The following is a 17,989-nucleotide window of genomic DNA, read 5'->3' on the forward strand; positions in this document are numbered from 1 at the left end:
AAAAAAAAAAAAAAAAAAATTTGTATTTTCTAGGACTAAAACATTGTTTGTTTCTCACTTCTCAGAATGAATTTGACTTGATTTTTTTCTTAGCACTATTAGGTCAGTTTATCAATATTTAATTTTTGTAAAGGAAAACTTAAAGGTTTAGATGTTTCTAATAAAACTAAAAGCTCACTGAAATTGTTCTTTTGCAGTTTTTGTTTGAATAAATACTTGTCTGTCCTGCTTTATTGATCTCAAATTTCTTTTGACCAATAGAGTAGAAAGAAACAACTTATTCTGTGCATGGGTTTCTTCATTTAGACTTTTAGAAGCCAAATACTGTGTATTCTTGTCTTTAAGTAGGAACAAGACTATAGTTTGAATAGACTAAAAATTGTTGTCAGGACATTTTTCTTTTAAACACATGAAGCTATGTTTTCAAGAATATTTATGTTCTTTTAAGTTTCTTCTCCAGTAGGAAGAAAAAAAATTAGTTATATAATAAAAGTTTTATAATACAAGTACTACTTAGATATCTGTGGCAATTCAAGGGTGAAATTGTTTTATCATTCTTAAAAGAAGAATAGCATTACTTTTTGATGAGAGTCACTGACATTTAGAATTCAGTCAGACAGTTGGATCATAAACTTTTTTATAAATGAAGAATGTAGTATAATATAAAAGCATGAATTTTTTGAAATAGATGGATTTTAATTTCATCAAATTTCTTAGTTTTTTTAACACTATCTTACTATTGAAGAATTAGAATGTTAAATCCTACTCAAGAGAATTCTAAAGCATGAGTTAAGTTGGGATAAAATGATTTCAAATTTATTATTGCTAAATTTATTACGAACATGAACAATGCTTTGAAGTTTATTTCTGGGTTGCTTTGCAGTTTTTGCAGTACTGAATATTAATTTTTAAAGCAGTATTTCTACATTGAAAAAAAAAAACTGAGTTAGCAGTCTTTTTTAGCTGGTTAGTGAATATCAGTCTTAAAATTCTTTTGGAAGATAGCTAAAATTATTTTCCCCTTTACAGAAGAAACAGTTATTTTAATATTTATATATTGGATTATCTGATATTTAATTTTTTAAATTGTTACATTCTGAAAACTTTCATTGTACTGGAAATGCTATTGGAAATACTTATTTTCTCTATAAATGGAGGTTGAGCACCATCTGTTGGTCAATCTGAAGTATTTTAGTTTTGTGAAGTCAGCCAAAATTTGCTGTAAAAAGATTGTATTCTTTGATTACTGAGGTCTTATGTATTACATAATTTTCTCATAATACAGATGTGTCTAACAACTATCTCTTACAAAATGCCTTTATTGTTGTAGATTATAAAATGATTCATCTTTATTGCCTTTACTCTAGATTTTCCTAATATTGCCTATCCTACTGAAATATAGGTTATTCTTTGACAGAAGTGAATGGACTTAACCATCTGTGTTAAGAATGAACCCTGTTTAATTATGTAGTTACTAAAGGAGATGTTATTTGCCATGTGTAGATTATCAAATTGAGGAAGCATAACTAGGCAATTTCTGTGTTACTACATTACCTGAGTGAAGCTGGATTTAATTTTGGAGTAATTATCTTGTTTTCTTTAATATCAGTTCCAAGTTAAAAAGTAAATTACAAAATTGTTGAGCAACAAAAATTCTTGTATAAAACAATCGTTATTTTTATTATGTTTTTATAGTTTTGAACTTTTATCATATTGAATGTATTATTTTGTTTCAAATGAATACTTTAAAACTCAAGTAGGTATTAATAAACTATTTAAAGATGTTTGTTTTATAGTACATATTAATAAAAATATTAATAAACTGAATAGCTACTTTTTTTTTAGGACAAGCCAAAAAATAAATATGAAGTGGCATTTAGGGATCTTTAAGATATTAAAAATATATACTTTTAAAGACTAGGTATATAGAGCTGCTCTTGTATTTCTTTCAGTTTGTGACATCAAAGTCAGTGCTATAGCTGTATCAAAGTCTTAACCCTCATATGTTAATAATTAAGAAATAAGTCAGTGCTTTTGGGTTTTAGGGAGATTGATCTTTATGTTTTACGTCTTACTTTCCAAGTAGAAATCATTCAATGCTTAGTATTAGATATATTCTTTGCAAGAAAATAGTAAAAGTAATACCAAAAGAAACAAGCTTAAGAAATTTAAATTGATATTTTATATTTCATAACAAAAAGTATCTGATTTGTTTGTGGTTTTAGGGATTGAACCCAGGGCTTCATGCATGCTAGACAAGCACTCTACCACTGATATATATCCCCAACCTGATTTTTGAATTTAAAAGTCATGACAGTGAGCTTTATTAGATTACTTTAAATCATAAATCATATTTCTGTTCCCCTTGAATTCTATTACTTTTTCCTTTATCCATTCAGTGTCATCACTTCTTCCTAGTTTTTTTATGCTAGAAACTTGAGACTCAGCCTCGATTCTTCCGCCTCTTTCATTTTCCCCCTAAAAAAATCAGTTTCTAAGCTTTGGAAATGACTCCTTATTCTTTCTCCTCAGTATTAACCCTACTCCAACCTTCCTTATCTCTCTTACTATTCCAGAGAACTTACTAACTAATGTTATTACCTTTAGCCTCTTTTCTATTCCATGCATATCTTTAATAACATTAAAAGTATAAAAAATTTTTTTTTCTGCTAGAACACTTGACTGTTGATATTAAAGATTTTTCTTTGCTTTCAGTTGCTTAGTACACAATTGAATTCTTAGAATGGCAATCACGGAGTCCTTATAAGTCTGGTTTCAGTCGACCTTTCTAGCCTTTCTTTCTCTCTTCCCTTTCCCACCCTTTGAGACCTGAGTCACAGACCAAATGTGAACAGTCACTCTAAGAATTAATCATACTGGTTTGAGCTCTACCAACAAGTAGATCAGTTACTAGAAGGTCTCATCAACAGAAGAGTTGTTAATTATATATAGATAGTTGTGAACTCTGAAGACATTAACTATATTTTTGTTGTTGTTGTTGTTGTTAGCTTATTTGTTTGATCTTTGAATTCCGTGTACCAAGGATGGTCCTCTTCTTGGAGAGGCCCTTCCCTGGGTTGACCTTTAATTTTAAAAATGAAGAACTAGTAAGTGTAGGTAGGCTTTCCTTTTCCCCGAAGATAGGCTAACCATAGTGATGTCAGTAGATGACTTTTAAAGGACAACTAACTGTGAGATAGCTAAACTAAATCATCTTATAACAAGGATGATAGGATTATTGCTTGTAATCTACAGTTTTCAGTGTTTCTATGCCTGCCTTTTTTCCCCCCCATGCTTTTTTCATCTTTATTGGCTGGATTGGATGACTTTTCTCATCACTTCTAGCAATGTTCTAAGTAAAGATTTACCCTATTTGCTTTCAGTTTTTTTTGGAGAGAGGATGTGGATGGATACATAAGTACGTCTCAGGAGAATAGATAGGACTGATGGAGAATTAATAATTTTAGTTAAAACTGATTTTTTTTAAAATTTGGAGATTTTTTTATTCATCATTTGATGTTGGTAAAAACTTTAAAAGTCTCCTTTGGGGTCTGTGCTTCTGAAACTATACAGTTCTCAAAAATTCATAAAAATATTGAGAATCTCTGAGTAATGTTAACATTAGCTTAGATTATAAAGCAAGTATTTTTAGTAACAGAACTAGGAATTAGTCAAATGTATTTCATATGATAGATTAAACAAATTTGATCCTTTGTTGAGTTGGATCTTATGTTTTGTGTATTAGTATCATTGAGAATATACAAGTTATTATAATAGTTGTATATTGTGTTTTTATTTTAATTGACACATATTAAGTGCCCATGCTTATGGGGTACAATGTGAAATTTCAGTACATGTGTACAATGTGCAATGATTAGGTCAGAGTAATTGGAATATCTGTCATATATATGACATTATTTCTTTGTGTTGGGGACCTTCTCTGCTAGCTATTTTTGAAATATTTAGTTAATTGCTGTCAATCATAGTTATGCTACTGTGCTGTAGAACATTGGAAGTTATTCTTTCTATCTGCTATACCCCATTAACCATCTTCTTGCCATTCCTATCTCTCCCAATCTCTTCACATGCTTTGGTAACTACTATTCTGTTCTCACCTTTGAAGTCACCTTTTCATCTTCAGCATATAAATGAATATACAGTATTTATCTTTCTGTGCTGACTTGCTTCACTTATCATCATATCCTCTGGTTCATTCATGTCATTGCAAATGATAGAATTTCATTCTTTTGGCTGAGTAATATTCCATTGTGTATTCATACCACATTATCCATATATCTGTTGATGGACACCTAGGTTGCTTTCATATCTTGACTTACAAATAGTGCTGCAGTAACCATGCAAGTGCAGATGTCTCAGTGATACAGTGATTGCAGTTCCTTTGGATGTGTACCCAGTAGCGTGATTTATTATAACATTATTTTTTTGAGGAAATGGTTTTCCATAATGGTTGTACTAGTTTGCATTTTCACCAACAGTGTATTGAGCATTCCCTTTTCTCTGTACTATAGCTAGCAATTATTATATTTCTTTATGATAATAGCCATTCTGTCTGAGATAAGATGATATCATAGTAGTTTTGATTAGTGTTTCCCTGATAATTAGTGATGAACATTTTTTCATATATTTGTTGGCTATCTGTATATTCTCTTTTAAGAAAAGTGTGTTCCAATCATTTGCAACATTTTTCAGTATTGGGTATTGGACCCAGGGGTACTTGACCATGAGCTGTATCCCCAGTCATTTTTATTTTTTGTTTTGAGAAAGGGTCTTGCTAAGTTACTTAGGGCCTCTCTAAATTGCTGGTTCTTCAAACTTATGATCCTCCTGCCTCAGCCTCCCAAGTTTCTGGGATTACAGTCAGGTGCCACCTCTTCAGTTCAATTGCTTATTTTTTTTTTTTGTCAAACAAAATTCAACTCCTATTGTTTGAGTTTCATGTATATTCTGAAACTTAGTTCCTTGTCAAAAATTTTCAGGTATTTTCTCACATTCCTCACTTTGTTGATTGCTTCCTTTGTCATACAGATGTTTTTTACTGGATGTAATCCTGTGTGTCTATTTTTACTTTTTTTGCCTGTCTTTTTGGCATTCTACTAAAAACAATCTTTGCCAGACTAATGTCCTAAAGCATTCTCCCCTTTTCTTCAGCAGTTTCATCGTTTTGGATCTTACATTTAAGTCTTTGGTTCTCATTGAGTTGATTTCTGCATATGGGAAGAGATAAGGGTCTAGTTTCGTTTTCCTGCATACAGATTTCCAGTTTTCTCAGCACTATTTATTGAAGACTTTTCTTTCTCCAATGTATGTATGTTTTTATATTGTTTGTTGGAAATCAGTTAGCTGTAAATAATGGATTTATTTTTGAGTTCTCTATTCTGTTCTACAAGTTTATGTCTTTTTTTTTTATGCCAATACAGTTTTGGTTAGTATAGCTTTGTAGTGTAGTTTAAAATCAGGTATTATATTGTCTCCAGCTTTGTTCTTTTTGCTCAGGATTATTTTGTCTATTCAGGGTCTTTTGTGGTTCCATGCAAATTTTAGAAGTGTTTTTTTTCTGCTTCCATGAAGAAGTGTCATTGGTATTTAGATAGGTATTGCATTGAATATGTAGATTGCTTTTGGAGATTTTAATAGTATTGATTCTTCTATTGTTGAGGTCATTCACTGCCTTGGTTAATTTTGATTCTAGGTGTTTCCTATTTTTGTAGTTATTGTGAATTAAATTGCTTTCTTTTCTTTCCCAGTAATTTTACATTGATGTATAAATATGTTATTGATTTTTGAATGTTGTTTATATATCATGTAACTGATGATTTTTTTTTTTATCAGTTATAATAGGTTTTGGTTGAGACTTTAAATTTGTGTATATATAAAATCATGTCATCTGCAAAGAGAATTGTTTGACTCCTTTCCTATTTGGATGCCCTTTTTCTTTCTCTTGTCTTAATTGCTTTGGTAAGACTTGGCAATGCTGTATTGAGTAAGAGTCATGAACATGAACATCCTTGGCTTCTTCATCTTAGAAGAAATTATTCAGCCTTTTCCCATTTAGTATGATGTAAGCCGTGGCTTGGAGATATATATATCTCACTGTGTTGAATTACATTTTTCTATACCTAATTTTTTGATGCTTTTTATTATGAAGGTATGTTAAATTTTACTTTGTGTGTTTATTAAGATGATCATATAGTTTTTATGTTTCCTCTGTTGATATGTTCATTGATTTGCACATGTTGAACCATTTTGTATCCCTGGAATAAGTCTCACTTGATCATGTTTTATCATCTTTTAAAAAATGCGTTATTTGATTCAATTTGCTAGACTATTGTTGAGAATTTTCGTATCTGTGTTCATCGGGGGTATTGGTGTATAGTTTTCTTTTGTGTTCTTCTATAGGTTAGGTATAAGGGTAATACTACTCTTGTACAACAATTTTGGAAGGTTTTTCTCCCTTTAAATACTTTGAAATAGTTCAAGAAGTATTGGTGTACGTTCTTTTAAAAAAATTATAAAATTCAGTGAAGTCATCTAATCCTAGATTTTCATTTCTTGGGAGGAATTATTACTTATTATTATTATGTTGGGTTTTTTTGTGTCCTCATTATTCAGTTTTGGTAGGTTATATATGTCTAGAAATTCATCCATTCTAGTTTTTCTAATTTGTTGGCATACAGTTGTCCATGATAGCCCCATATGATCCTTTGTATTTCTGTGATATCAGTTATAATGTCTCCTTTTTCATGTCTAATATAATTTATTTGGGTCCTCTCTCTCTTTCTCTTTCTTTAACCTTGCTTGGGCAGTATAACTAAAGGTTTGTCAAACTTGTTTACCTTTTTAAAAAACTATATTGATCTTAGGGTGTGTGTCTATGTTTCTACCTATCTGTTTTATTTCACTCTGATCTCTTTAACTTTTTTACTTCTACCAATTTTGAGTTCTGTTTGTCATTGCTTTTTTAATTCCTTGAGTTGTATCACTGAATTGTTTATTTTTAATGTTTGCATTTAAAAAAAAAATATATAGGCACCTCCTGGCTATCAACCTCCCTTTAAATACCGCTTTTGCCGTATCCCACAGGTGGAATGTGGTTTTTTCATGGTCATTTGTTTGAAGACATTTTAAATTTCCCTTTTGATTTATTCATTGATCTCTTGCCATCAAGAGAATGTTATTTATTTTCCATGTGTTTTTTTTTTTCAGTATTTTTTTAGTTGTCAGTGGACCTTTATTTTTGTTTATATGTGGTGCTGAGAACCGAACCCAGTGCCTCACACATGCCAGGCAAGCACTCTACCACTGAGCCATAACCCCAGCCCTCCATGTGTTTTTATAGTTATTATTGTTCCACTTATGTTGCTTTCTAGTTTTATTCCATATTGGTTAGAGACAATACATGCTATGATTTTACTTTTTAAAAATTTGTTGAGACTTGTCTTGTGGCCTAACTTATGTTCTATCATGAAGAATGTTTTCTTTGCTGTAGCTGTTGGAAGATATTTTCTGTGCATGTGTTAGGTCCTTTGGTTTATAGTATAAACTGTGATGTTTCTGTGTCGAATTTTTTTTTTTTTTTTTTTTGGTCTAAATGATCTGTCTAGTGAAGGTGGGGTGTTGAATTTCCCAAATATTAGACAGTCTGTGTTTCCCTTTGGATCTCATAATTTTTACTTTATAGAATTGGGTGTTCAAGAATTAGATGCATATATTTTGACAATTATTTATTCTTATTGTGTTGATCCTGTTATCATTATATAATAATCTTCTTTACCTCTTTTTATAGTTTTTTTTATTTGAAGTGTGTTTTATCTGTGTATAGCTGCTTATGCTTGCTTTTGGTTTTCATTTGTAGAGTTTATCTTTTTTCATCCTTTTACTTTCAATCTATGTGGGTCTTTACTGGTGAAGACAGTTTCTTATAGGCAGTATATAATTGGTGCCTAGTTTCTTTTTTCTTTTTTATTCATTCAGGCAGTCTATCTTCTAATTGGGAATTTAATCTATTTACATTCAAGGTTGCTATTGATTAGTAAAGACATATTCCTATGATTCTTTTATTTTTTTCCCTGATTTTTTGTATTTTTTTTTGTTTTTTCCATGTTCAGTTTTGTGGTTTGGTGAGTTTTTTCATTAATAAAGTTTGATTCTCTTTCTCTTTTGTGTATTTGCTCTACTGTTGAGTTTTATACTTTTGTGTTTTTTCATGATAGTTATTGTCCTTTCACTTTGTTTTCTTCCACATTTTTTATTGATGCGTTATGTTGCACATAATGATGGGATTTGTTTTTATATATTCATAAATTCACACTGCATAAAAATTTAATTTGGCCAATATCACTCCCTATCACTTCCCTTCTTCCTCCCTGTCTCCCACTCCTTCATCCCTTTTCTTCTGCTGATCTCCATTTGATTTTCATGAGACCCCCTTATACTTTCCTTTTCCTTTTTCCTCTTTAGCTTCTGCATATGAGAGAAAACATATGACCCTTGGACCTTCTGAGTTTGACTTATTTCATTTAACATAATGGTCTCTAGTTCCATTCATTTTCCTGAAAATAACATAATTTCATTTTTCTTTATGGCCGAATAAAACTCAATTGTGTATTTACCACATTTTCTTTATCTATTCATCCATTGACACTTTGGTTTCATAGTTTGATTATTGTGAATGTGAAGCTAAAAACATGGTTATGCATGTGTCACTGTAGTACGTTGATTTTAATTCTTCAGGATGAATACTGAGAGTGGTATATATAGCTGGATCATATAATGGTTCCATTCCTAGTCTTATGAGGAAACTCCATACTGTTTTCAATAGTGGTTGTACTAATTTGCAGTCCCATCAACATTGTAAGAGTGTTCCTCTTTCTCCACATTCTTTTCAGTGTTTATTATTTGTATTCTTGTTGACTGCCATTCTGACTGGTGTGAAATGAAATTTGTGCCATTTTTATTTGTATTTCTCTAATTGTTGATGTTGTTGAACATTTTTCATATATTGTACATTTGTATTTCTTATTTTGAGAAGTGTCTGTTTAATTCATTTGCCCATTTATTAATTGGGTTATTTGATTTTTTAGTGTAAAGTATTTTAAATTCTTTGTATATTCTAGATTTTAATCTCTGCCAAAAGAGTAACTAGCAAAGATTTTCTCTTATTCTGTAGGTCCTCTCTTCACATTCTTAATTGTTTCCTTTGCTATGAAGAATCTTTTTAATTTGTTGCTATCCTATTTATTAACTTGGCATTATATTTCCTGAGCTTTTGGAGTCCTATTGCCAAAACCATTGCCTGTCCCTGTATGCTGGAGTGTTGATCCTCCATTTTATTCTAGGAGTTGCATAGTTTCTGCTCTGGTTCTGAGATCTTTGATTCATTTTGAGTTGATTTTTATGCAGGATTTTTCATATATGCCTTTATGATATTGAAGTAGATTTCCTCAAACCATACTTTCTTCAGTGTTTTTATCATGAATGGATTTTTAAAAATATTTTTAGTTGTAGATGTACATAATGCCTCTTTTTTATTTATTTTTATGTGGTGCTGAGGATTGAACCCAGTGCCTCACATGTGCTGAGGGCACATTACTACTGAGCCACAACCCCATCTCCTTATGAATGGATTTTGAATTTTGTCAAAGGCCTTCTCTGCATTTGCTGATATGACTAAGTGATTTTTGTCCTTAATTCTATTTATACGAAGAATTACATTTATTGATTATGTATATTAAACCATCCTTCCATCGCTGAAATAAATCAACTTGGTCATGATGTACAAACCTCTTAATATGGTTTTGAACATGATTTACTAATACTTTATTATGTACTTTGCATTGGTTTGTAGTTTTCTTTCCTTGAAATGTCCTTGTTGGTTTTGGTATGAGTGTGATACTGATGTCCATCTCATTCTGATGGTTTGGAAATTTTTCTGTTAATACTACCCTCAGGAAGTTATCCATTCCATTAACTGCATCTCACAACCCTCTTCAAATACAGTGATTCATAAATTTGGTCTGAATCAACATTCAGAGTTCTTGTATATCCTGATCATGGTTTCTTCTTTTCTTTAATGTTCTTTGAATGTTCAAGGCTGACCATTTTGTCTTTCACTTGCAGGATTCTGTCAACATGGTCTACCCTATTAGAGACTTTCAACTGAACATTTTGTTTAATTTCTTGTCTTTCATTTCCAAGACAATTTCATTCTTTTTCAGTATTTCTATCTATTGGATTTCTCTTTTATATCTTGTACTGACTTTCCTTAATTCATTCAGTTGTTTTCTGTGTTCTCTTGGAATTCATTGATCATTTTTATAATGATTCTTTTGAATTCTTTATCTGACATTTCATCCACTTCAATAACTTTGGGGTTAGTTGCTGGTGTTTTATGAACTTTAGGAAGTGTTACCTTGTTTTTTAAAATATTTTCCATATTCATGTGTTGTTTCATGCTTTGTTTCAGATCGATTTCTCTTCCGGTCTCATGTGTGTGCCTTTTTAGGCACCGTATTCACTTGCCAAAGTGTCCTAAGAGTGATCTAGATTGAGACCTCCCTTGTAGGTGTAGTATCTACAGTCTTTATGTTAATTCTGTTTTTGCTGCCTCAGTGAATGTCCAATCATGGTGTACATAAGGTATACATCAGTGAATTTCCTATCAGGTGGGATCTGGTGGCCCACCCCTAGCCATTTCTTCTTGGGGACTGGTCATTAGTTGGGGTTTTATCTTTTCTATTCTTTGTATTATAGCTGAAAGATTGTCACTAATTTGTCTGTGAAGCAAGGTGCACTGTCTTTTGGTTGAGTAAGTTTAGCAGCAGAGTCTCCACCCCGTGAACTTGTAGTATCTCTGTAAGTTCCCAGAACATCACAGAATAGGGAGAAACAAATAATAGCAACAATTGATGCAAACAATATACAGCATTAAAATAAATACCTGACTCCTGCTATAACTTGTACAATGTTAATTGACAGAAAAAGCAGAAACGATGGAGTCAGCAGTTGCCAATAGCAAAAACAATAAGTAACCTTAAACTAGTGACAACTGTGCCAACAGCAAAAACAATAAGTAGTCTTAAACACGTGTCAACTGGTGTTATCCATAGCGGTAATAATTGTAACAGCATTAATGGTGAGGGCAGGAGTTATATGAATGAATTAATTCTAAAAGATGGTAAAAATACAGTTAAGAGAATAGAAAATGTGATGGTAAGGTAGAAGAGAGTTTACAATTTCAAAAAGTAAACGATGTAGAAGAGATGTAGCAGGTGATGTAGGGAAGGAGGAGGGAAAAAATAGGAAAAGGTAAATGGAGAAAGAACAATAGAATTTGTTAACAGGAAAAGAAAAGAAATGGGAAATAAATATAAACAATATAAAACTAATGAAAATATACCAACCAAAACCCCTAACTCTCAATAGTCAAGGCAAGAAGAAATACCAAAATTGAATAAAAAAAACCCAGATGTGTGTATGTATATATTCCATCAATTGGCAAGAATGATCACACACAAAGAAAAGAGTGGGGGTTGCTGCAAGGTTCTGTGGAGTTCTGGTGGGTGGGGCTTAGGTCTAATCACGCCTCAGGGGCTTTGTTGGGTAGTATGTGCTCTGGGGAGATTAGATCTACACACCCTTAGGTCCTGAATCTCAGAAGCCGCCTACAAATTCTGCTTGTGGAACAGGGGACCCAATCCTTCACACAATCTACTGCCCATAAACACAGCCTTCCCAGGTTTAGTACCTGAGTGTATTCACATCCACCTGTGATTTCAGACCCTCTTCAACTGGTCCTGTGCACTATCAGACTCAAAGGAGTTGTGAGTTGGACAATCCCCTTCACTTTTCTGACATGAATTCCCCTGGGTAAAATCTTTCTGTGCCTGTTTCTGTCACATTCTGCTATGTACACCATGATAGGCACATGCCAGGACAGTATGGCAGTGTTTGCTGTGATCTCCCAGCTCCTGCACAGGTTGCAATGTGGCCGTCTCAAGATGGCTTCCACATTATCTCTCCACAGCCAGTTCAGAGAAGCAGAGCACTTTTCAAGCATCAGTGCACAGTGCAGCCTCTGGATCAACTAAGTTCAGGCTACTTTTCTGGTCTCAGGTTTTTTTCATATCAAATATGTTCATTCTGTTTCTGTGTTTTCTGTTCGGACAGCACTGTTACCACTGCTCCTACCACAATGGGTTTGGTCCACTGTACTTTTTATTCTGTTTAGTGTACTTAAACTTCTGAGTCTCTCAGACACTCTGACTGTTCAATATTGAATTTTAGTGAAATCCCTCTTTCACCCACCTTGCTGAGAAGTAGAACTCTTGTGTTATGGAGAAACTAGGAATGCAGCCTTCCTCTAATCTGGCATCTTGAATCCTTCATCTGTTTACTTCTAATGAAGGACTTCTTTAAACATTTCTCATGGCCAGTTTGATAATGGTGAGTTCCCATAGTTCTACGTGATGGCATGTCTAGCATGTGTACAGTCTCCTGAATTTTTCCTTACTGAAGACTTCTGTAATAATTCTAATAGGATCAAGTTATCAAGTGTTGAGCACCCATTCTGTGTCCCATGATAGTTGCTTGAAAGACATTATCTTGACTCATCATAGACAATTATGCAAGGCAATTTGTTATTTAATCTTTTAATGTAGGAAATTGGAGCCTGAGGTTTAATAAATTTTCTTCAGAACATAATTGCAGGATTGGAATTCCAAACTGTCTGATATCACTGTTTGCCTGTCTCTTTGCTTCCCTGTTCTGATTGCAGTAAGCTTTTTGAGCATGGAAACCATGTATTTTAATGTTTCTAGTCCTCATCCTTTTTGTGCTGTTCCTTGAAACATAATGGTCAATAACTGTTGAATGAGTGAGGTTGGGTCATGTGTCCCCTTCAAACTGATAATTCTTTCAATAGTGTTTATTAACCTGTGGGATCAATAGAGGATATATATGTAATTGAGGCTGAACTAGCTATTCTCACACCAACTAATAGATCAAGAAGTAGTTGTAACATCCTAATTCAAGGAACTTTTTAACATTTTGGCAAAGAAATTTTTTTTTTTTATTAAATGTCCGTATTATAGAAAACATTGAAAAGTGAATTAAAATAAAGGGAATAATAATAGTACATGATCAGGCATTATTTAATACACAAAATAACAATACATGCATTATATTATTTAATACACAAAATAACATCATCACATAAATTCTACTGTCCTATTTTGCATATGAGAAAATCAAGGTTAAGAACTGATCAAGTCATTTGCCCATTATCTCATTAAGTAGAGGAGTTCCAGTTTGCCTAACTTCAAAGTCTATATACTTTCTTCTCTTAATTTTCTGCTTTTAAACTTGATATAAATGGTATCAACAGTGAAATTAACATTCTGCAGTTTTCTTTTTTGCCTAATATTGATTTTTAAGATTTTGTTGAATTGATTCATGTACCTCTACTTCATTCAGTTAATTTTAATTTTTTCAAAGCAATAAGTGTACATAGTTTAAAAAGTCAAAATGTTAGGCTTAAAGTGAAGGGTAGATCTCCCTATTTCTTCGTTTCTTGATCCTCTCCACAGATACACCTGCTTTCAACTTTTTGTTTTATTTACTTCTGTCTACCACTGCCCCTGCAGATTTCACATTTCCACTTCCTGACTTTCCACTTTTATTAAGTAAAGCCTTTTTTACTGAAAAGACAGTGATTTAGCACTTTGCCCTATCATTTTGTTTTACTTTTTTTTCTTCCCATCTTTCCAGTTTATTTATATCACACTATATGACTTCTGTAAACATTTGCAGTTGAGCTATCTATGTACTATATTTGTTTTTTTTCTCCCTTATATAACTTACTTTCAGTTTTGTGGTAAGTTAATAACTCCTTTTTTCCTTTGTTTGCTTAGTTTTATTTGTACCAATTACTAATTTTTATTCCTAGCTCTGACAGTACTCTAAACTCTTTTCAATATGATCAAATTAGTAACATAGCTTTTGTTGGATTTTAGAGATATTCCTTCTGGGACCATTAGCCCTCCTGCTTCAGTTTAAATTTCATTTCTTTTCTGTGTTAGATCCTTCCTTTTCTTGGTGTGTGTTTCTTTTTCAATTTTAATTCCTCCAGTAGTTTCTTGAGAAAGAATGTACAGAGGCTATTTGCATCCCTGACCCCCAAAGTTTAGTCTAAATGGACAAGGGAATGTGGAGTCAATTCTTCTCTAAATCCAACAAAGTTTTGATCCCCGCCCCCATGTTACCCAATAGTAAGAATGAATTGTTTCTTATTTTTTAGCTAGTTTGAGAGTAAAACTATGGGGGACTGTTAGTTTGTTGAAAATTTCCCCTTCAGTTCAGTGCTGTCAAAGATTTCAGGTTAGTTGAGTTTAAAAAATGATGAAATATATGCAGATTCAGAGAAGGCCTAGTGAATGCAACTCTCTGTATAAAAGAGGCAATGTCAATTGTAAAGCAGTGTCATGGCTTTGTTTTCACTGATCCAATGGCATTTATTCTAAAGTAATGTTGGTATAAATGGAAATATTGAAATTCTAGTGTTTAAAAGCAGTTTAATCTAGTCCTCATATAAAGATGCCTAAGGTATAATTTACATACAGATCAAATGAGAAAGTTTTTATAATTGCCTATGGAAAAAAATTAATGAAGATATGCATGTTGGCTTTTATTTTATGCTCTTTAAGTGGAAGCTTTCTGTTTTTGACATTGTAGAGAAGTCTTTTCACATAAATAACGTCCCACAAATCGCTTCAAAATGTCTAAGGGCCTGAATAATAATTTTTTTCTTGAGTAGTCTGCAAGTGACATCTCGGTCATTAACTACTTTAGGATAAAAGCATTTTGCTAATATTGAACGCCACTCTAAATCCTTAACTTGTTTAGACTGGCATATGCTGTTTATAGTATTGTATTTGACTTGTTTGTTAGATGTCTTTTTCTTTTTCGTAAGAACTTTTACTGCTAGTTAGCTTGTCAGAGATCATTATAAATAGGGAGATAAAAATCCTGGTGGTAGATTGCAGTGTCTTATACTGAGTATTATTGATCCATAAAGACTTAAAATACATTATTCTAAGGTTGTCATTGCTAAAAAGGACTGAGGAAGGATTAAGAAACTACATTGACAGAAGTCATCATTTTAATGACAGGCAATTTAGTTTGAGATAACTGAAGCAAGGAAAAATGCAATCAATCATCACAGCAAGGATTTTCACAAATGTTTACCAGTCTATAATGAATGTTGTGTAGATCATCAAGGTCATTTGCTAGCTTCTCTGAAAGTAATGTTTTCATATTCTAACAAAGCAATTCAATTATTTAAAATCTATTTTGTTCATTTCCTAAAGTTCTATATTATAGTGAAGCAGCAAAATATAAAGGGTTAAAAAGTTTGAAAATAGAAAAAAAAAATCCAGCTAATTAAACATTTTATATCACATTTGGAGTTAAAATATTATTTTTCCCCCACTAATAGTTTCCTCAGTGTCTGGCAAAAGAATATACCTAAAGAATGACTTTGTATTGGATAATACTTTATTGGTTTTTGTGTTCAAATTTTAACATAGTGTTAAAAATTTTGTTTAACATCTCTTCCAATTGTTTTCTCTTGTTCTTTTGAGGAGGAAATCTCTATGCAGTTCATAAATTCCTTCCTACTCTGATTCTACATCCATGTTGGTTAAGAGAGTACTGTTGAGTTAGGAGATTATATCCAGCAAAGAAGGTGAGAATATGTGCTGTCTGCAGAACATTGCTGATGTTGTTTCTGGAATCCCTGGTTCAGAAGACTGTAGAATTAGAATTCAAATTCAGGCCCTGTCCTTTACTGGATGGGTGATCTTGTCAAGAGACACATAGTCTTTCTTTGTCTCTATTTTCTTATCTGCAAAATGGGAATGATACAGTCTTGTCCCTGTGAAGGTTGTGGGGATTAACCTCAGCATTTGTAGGGACCTAATAGTTCTTGCATCCATTCTTTTTCTCCTTCTCTTCTGGTAGCAAAGATTGTAAAACATTTTGATCTCTTTAGTAGCAATAAAGGTAGGTGGAAGGGAGTCATGATTTCTATTTTACATTTCAAAGGAAATATTTAGGGTAACTCAATAATAGGCTTACCATTAGGCCAAGGCTACCTAAAAGATGAAAACTTTGGTATGTTTTTAAAAAATTGTCTTAGTAAGTTCACATAACTGTTGTGACTTAAAGTATTAAAGAAAACCCTTTAAAACAAAGTCAAAGCAAAAACCCTAACCTGTCTGTTTAACAAGTGTTTTGTTGAAGTCCTGTTTGTAGACACTGTTAGTCACCAAAACTCATTGCAGTCTTAAGTGAAGGAGTGTCATTGTCATCTACTTTATGAATTCCACATTTGCATTTCATTTAGCTTTCATTATAAATTACCTTATAGGTTATTAATTGGTGTGTGTGTGTGTGTATAAAATTGAATTTTGAGTGGATTGATAGTTATTTTTGTTGGACATGTTCATTATGGTGAGAAGCTCTAGTTTGGGGGTTGCTTAGATCTGGACTTTAATTCTGGCTTAGTCACTTCTTTCATGTGGATTTGAGCAGTTAATCTCTGCTCTTCTATTTCCTTATGTGTAATTAGGCTAACAATAGTATCCACACTTGGAGTTCTATTTTAATTAAAGTATGTTATATAGTATATACATATGAATTATGTACATATAAAGTAGAATATATGTAAAAGTCCTGACATAAAGCTTACTGTTAACTATTAACTGATTACTTTTTAATGCCATGCTCACATACACACACACACACACACACATGTATATATATGTGAGTAGCTCTTATTGATATAACCATGTTCATAATGTGACTTTTTACTTTTGTCACCATATGTAATAGGTATTGAGAGAGAAAAATGAAACAATATTGATTTTATCCTAAATGAACTCAGAGACCCTGTTATTGGGAAAGTATATAACTTGTAATATAAACCACGACTAACATTTGTTGGTTGTCTTTTATGTGCCACACAGTGCTGGTATTGACAGTATGAGCCTATGAAGTCCATATTGGTATTGGCCTTATTTTATAAATAGGGGAACGGAAGCACAGAGAGGTTAATTTGCTCAAGGTTACATAGGTAGTAAATGTAGGAGTCAGTCTGTTTTGGAGATCTTTGAAGAGTTATTATTTATGCTTCCTCCAACTAGTTCTTTTACTAAGTACTTAGAAGGTTATTTCCTACTGAAAGGAAATTCATGAAATTTTAGGATGTTATAGATAGATATGTGGAGAAACCTTGCATTTATAACTGAGTCTCTCTGAGCATGTTACTTCAGGTATTGTTTTATAGTTTATAATTTAGTGGCAGGTATCTCTCAATTCACGAATTATGTCCTGGTTTATAAATAAGTTCGTGAGTACTTGACTATAATGGTAGTTTTCTTCATGGTGGAGGCTCATCCTTCACAGTGTGTGGTTGTAGAACCTTCTCATTTATTCTTCACGGTGCAAGTCTGTGTTGTAATGAATAAAGATACCTTATGTCCTTGCCAACTGTCAGAGGTTTCCAGCTATCTTGGTTAACCTGCTTTATTCTCTCTCTCTGTGTTCCCTACCTTCTACCAGATTACAGAGTGGGTAGAGGAATAACAGGAAAAGCATAAGAGAGCATAGTGACTTATTCACAAAGTATATCTTGAGTTTGGGGCAACATCTGTTCTTTGTTTTAGTTCTCCTTACTTCAGTAGTGATCCTTTTCTAGCCTGAAGTCTTGGGCCTGCAGCTTAGAATGGGCTTAATAAATATGTGGTGAATAAATATAAGCAAATGGATAAAATAAATGTTCTCCTTAGCTTGTAGCTTTCTTCACTTATCACAGTCCATCAGATGTTGGGTGAGGAGTGAAGAAGAAACACCCACAGTTGAGAACAGGGGGCCTTCTTTAAGAGAGAGAAAAGTGAAAGGAGCTCTAATTTTA

At 32.6% G+C, this 17,989-nt stretch overlaps 1 protein-coding gene across 3 annotated transcripts in view; it reads left to right on the plus strand.

Moving 5' to 3' along the window:
• Positions 1 to 17,989, plus strand: part of FBXL17 (F-box and leucine rich repeat protein 17) — a 544,511-nt gene that overhangs the window by 82,762 nt on the left and 443,760 nt on the right. The window lies entirely within an intron of this gene.

Source organism: Sciurus vulgaris, assembly GCF_902686455.1.
Source record: "Sciurus vulgaris genome assembly, chromosome: 6".
In the NCBI taxonomy this organism is placed as follows: Eukaryota; Metazoa; Chordata; class Mammalia; order Rodentia; family Sciuridae; genus Sciurus; species Sciurus vulgaris.